At 33.9% G+C, this 5,000-nt stretch overlaps 1 protein-coding gene across 1 annotated transcript in view; it reads right to left on the bottom strand.

The window, feature by feature from the left end:
- Nucleotides 1-684, bottom strand: part of LOC117106559 (fibrillin-1-like) — an 18,896-nt gene extending 18,212 nt beyond the window's left edge. The window contains exon 1 of the mRNA XM_033247942.1: nucleotides 455-684. The gene's annotated coding sequence lies outside the window, so the exon portion shown is untranslated. The remainder of the gene's footprint in view (nucleotides 1-454) is intronic.
- Nucleotides 685-5,000: the final 4,316 nt, after the last annotated feature.

The following is a 5,000-nucleotide window of genomic DNA, read 5'->3' as shown; positions in this document are numbered from 1 at the left end:
CACAATTCAGTTACAGTAAAACAGTTAAATTTTAGTTAAGGGAATTAGTAAATCATAATGAGTTGGGATGTTTGTATTCTTTAATGGTGTTAAATTTATGATACTCAAGCACTCGCTGCCGAATATATAATGAGATTTATGACAACAATTAAAATATAAATGGGATTTAAAGAAATATAATTTTGAATGAACTTTACGCTTACGAACGAAGAAATAAAATACAAGTAGCGAAACAACGTCCTGACACATGCCACCAACATTATTGGCCTACACATTTTATACCCGATACAGTTTTATATCACTGTAGATACATTATATTATTTAGTATACATGGATCACGTGCGTATGGTTCTATTGTATGACCTAATACGCACTAATGAACTCAACAGTGATAGGGTTGGGATCTGAGCCACAGACTTGCTAAGGTGTAACAAAGAAAAACAGGGCTGCTTACCCGGTAAAGTGAAGTGCACGGAGTTCCAGTTGACAACCTACTCTGCTTGCAGGAGAAGCTGTTGTGAACACTGTGTGTTAAAAAATTTGATATCCACTAAAACCACGTCCTTGTCCTTGTATACCGATGAACCCATGGGCTTCCGCCTCAGAGATCGTTCGTATCTTCTCCGTTTATAAGATGGAGTCGAGAACCGGGACCAAAAGAGGTAGGCCTAAGTAAGCTACTTTAGCAGGGCCGCCAAGACGGGAAACTGTAGCAGAGGCAAGGGTTGGTGCGGGCACCAAGTTACGAGCGCGTTCAAGCCCGAGAAATTTTGGGTTTTTTCTTTTCATTTTGTTTTTTTTTTGGGGGGGGGGGGGAGGCTGTCAATCTGAAGGGGCCCATTACTGGGGCACCCAAGCCATTATTGAGGGCTCATGATAGCAATTATTATTTTTAAAAAAGGCTACCTGCAATTTCTATGGGTCCCCTGGTAAGCTTGGGCCCCGGATCTTTCTCCCTTCCACTCGGCGGGACTGTATTAGCACCAGGCAATTTTGAGATGGAAGGGAGCTACAGTGAAATAGCCGGGGAGGGCATATTACAGAAGGAGGGTACGTAATTTTATTTCTATGGCACATGGCCCAAAACCTTTACATTTTTTTCTCCACATTTATTTAATTTTAAAAGATAGAGGGAAAGTTTATTAGCTTTTTTCCAACATACGAGCCAACATAGGCTTATTCACACTATGAAACATAGAAGCTTTGCAAATAGTGCAAATATAAGACTGATGTGACTACATAGATATTAATGAACAAATCATAGGCCTACATTAAAAAAAAATACCCCATAACAATAGACGTGGTCGGTCATGAAGCTAGCATACCAGACAATGTTCAAACTGCGCTGAATGAGAGTACTCAAACAAAATCACAACATCCAAATATATTTTTGTATATATTATTATATTTGCTACTTTACTGATTTTTTTTTCCATCAGTTGCGTCTCAGAAAATAGGGGGCCAATGGAAGGGGAGTGAAGGTGAAATGGATGGGCTAGATGATTAAGTGTGGAAGGTGGGGTCTAGTCGGCAAAATATGGTGATATGAGGTGATTTAAAACTACTTAATTCAGCGTAAATTTCCAGTGGGTGGAGGGGGCGACTGTGTAGGGAAGCATCCACCTCCTAGATCGCTCCCTAGATAAACTGTTTTTCTTTCATTTTTTTTTCAGATTCTCCTCCATCCTGTCTACACTGCCTTTGGTTAGTTACAGTAATCAATTTTAAAATACCAACGTCATAATTTGACATGCTTTTGTATGTTATCCTCTCTAATTAAACAATAATCATACACTGAGGATGATGGTGGCGATAATAATATTAATGATGAAGATAACGATGCTGCTGATAATAGAAAAATAATAATGATGGTGACAAAGATAATTATAATAATGATATTGTAATAATAATGATTCTGATTAATAAATTATTTATAATGATAATGACGATAATGATAATAATGATACTATTGCTGCTACTGCTGTTGCTGCTACTGCTACTACTGCTACTACTACCATGGGCGGATCCAGAAATGTCTAAAAGGGGGGCCGGAAGCGGGGGCCGAAAGTTGGGCCGATTGAGACAACACTGTCTTAGGGGGTCTGGGGCATGCCCCCGCGAAATTGTTGTGTTCTAGACGCCCGAACATAACATTTGAGGCATTCTGTGCTATCATTTTTTACTTTTTCTCTCTTTTTTTTCTTTTTTTTCCCCTTTTTTTTACCTCCCAAAAGGGGCCCCCTAAATCCGCCCCTGACTACTACTACTGCTACTACTAAATTATAATAATAGACAATAATGGTAATAACAAAAATAATTCGTTAGTTTGTTTCGGCCTGTGTCGATCTCGATGAAAGTTTATTGCTTATTTGATAGGCTATCAGCGTAGTGTAATCAATTATTTAGTTTCCAGTGGTTTTGAGAGAGTGTATATTTAATCGATATTTACCAATTTATTACTGTAGTTAATATATATTCATGCCAATTACAATCTTATAGACATGATAGTGCTATTGTTTTAGTTTTTGGTTGTTCTGCAATTTTTTTTCTGAAATTCTTGTTAGTTCATTTTTATGTAAATATGCAATTCAGTCTTTCGTGCTGCAACGTCTTATGTTTTTCACACAGCGCTTCACATTCCTGTCATTGGATCAAATTTAATTGGAACCGGTGACGCCATGGAGAGTCAACTGTGATAAAGATATCTGGCCCTGGAAAAACTTAAAAGGATTATCAACTTTGAAGACACAAATATGAATTAATGACCTTTGACCCCTTATCCCTGAACACCCTATAGACTCTGCCTTATGCCAATGTACATGTTAAAGACTGCTATGTTATTTGTGAGAGAAGTACGGTAGTCTTTTATACGATATTTGGTTTTTTGAACCTAATTCCCCTTATGTGACCTTTGACCCCAAGTTGTGGACAACACATAAATAGGAGGTGGCTCCGGTCTTACTGACCAAGTTTTAATTAAATCGGTCTAGTAGTTTGCCACTAGTAGCCTTTTAAAATGTTGCCAGAAAGAAAGAAGAAACTGCTCAGAAACAGAATTGACCCACTCAGCCTGCTGCTAACTGGGTAAGAATTTAGCTTTCCCTGTATTTACGAAATCCTTAAATTTATTACCTGTCCATTTACGGGTTCATACAAAGAATATGGGAGCAGTTCTGTGCGACTGTTGATTACTGGCGAAGAACATTTTTTTCTTTGTAATTTTCCGTTTGCCGCTATCTTAAAAATGTAAACAATTCACAGACAGCTTCTCTAATGAATTGCTGATGCGTATTTACATTTCCACTCGAATTGTATTCATAATGAATATATTAAAACTGATTGATTGATTGGTGTGTTGGTTAGTCGATTGATATTGTTTGAGTGATTGATTGGTTAATCAAAGAATTGTTTAATCTATTAAACGATTCTTTGATTAGCTTCATTGTTTGAAGCTAATAACTTTTTAAAATGTAAACAATTTATAGACAGTTTTCGCCTCAAACGAATTGCAGTTAAGTGTTTCCATTTATGTTCAAACTGTAATCATAAGGAATGAATTAATGTGAAATTTATTAATTGAATGAATAATGAATTAATTAATTTAATTATTAAATAATTAATTAATAATTTAATACACGGTGACATCTCCAGTTTAATATATTATATGGTGTGATGTAATAAAATTCAAAGTAATCTAAAGTAACGTAACGTAGCGTGATAAAACTAAACTAGATAAAAGAATCAAAGATGCATCACATACAATGAATCACGTATATGCCTTTACTAACAAATCCTGGAGACTTCGTTCACTTAAAGTCCATCTAAAATGACATATTCTAGTTACTTTTAAAATGTCATAAAACAATAAAGAATTACAGGCCTATAATAAGCATATCGGTGGCTTTCCTTTTATTTTTTAGAAAACGCGTTTTTCTGAAAAACGAGTTTTATATCACCTATTTTAATTAATTCTGTATCGCTAAGCTCGTATAGTTCCAGAAGTTCTTTTTTTTCAACAACGGTCTTTCTTTACAACAACGAATAATAACAGATAAAGTTATTAATTTAGATTATGTATTAGTGTTAGTGTTTCTAACTTTAAAAACTTTTACCGTAACCTGTATTTACAGTGCAATTTGTATTTTTTTTTTAAATATTTTGTATGTCTTTTCTTTGACAGTAATAATATGCAACATCCTGATCCTATTGTTTGTTTGATGTGATTTGAAAGGAAGAAATTGTTTATTTGAATTGAATTGAATACACCATAGCATAATATAACATAACATAACATAATATATCTATAATACAAAACAGTTTATAGTAATCTAAACTAGACTCTCAGACACTTTTTAACTGCTTATTATGTTAGTCCGTACTTTACTTGATGTTGTATCGAGGGATTTTATCGGAGGTTTGTATAGGTCACATTATGCATAGAAGTTCCGTTAGATAATATGTTTAGATGTTGAACGCATGACGGATTTTTTTTACTTTGTGCTTTTGAATTCAAAGTATTGAATTCAAATATTCAAAATAATAAATGGCATATTTCCTATATATTTAAATAGTGGTATTTAGTTTACGAACCAATTTCGTTAATTTAATACTAGATTTTCTACTCTAGAATGTAAATTTATAAAACAAAATGTGGTACATATAGTAGATTCGCATTCATTATTACTGCTATTGATGAAAAGAATAAATTGCCTTTTAATGTTCAGATGCACAATCCATATACAGTACATTCAAAAAATTCCTAAAGAACCAGGCCCCTATTAAAAATTTGAACTTACATAATATGGTTTAACTTTGATGAAGTTTGGTAGAAAATTGAAATTTTCTGTGTATTATTTAAAATATATTAACTGTATTGTTTCCTTTTTAATTATAGTCTTATTATTATTCTGTTATTTCAGTATTCTCATTTAGGGATCACGGTTGAAATAATTTGCTTTTTGTACTTTCGTGTATTTTTATCCTTGAATGTTTTGACTTGA

Source organism: Anneissia japonica, unplaced genomic scaffold, assembly GCF_011630105.1.
Source record: "Anneissia japonica isolate Jap-2015-1 unplaced genomic scaffold, ASM1163010v1 scaffold11144_len554210_cov170, whole genome shotgun sequence".
Classification (NCBI taxonomy): Eukaryota; Metazoa; Echinodermata; class Crinoidea; order Comatulida; family Comatulidae; genus Anneissia; species Anneissia japonica.
Note: the sequence above shows the minus strand (reverse complement) of the source record. Positions and strands in the feature narration are given on the sequence as shown.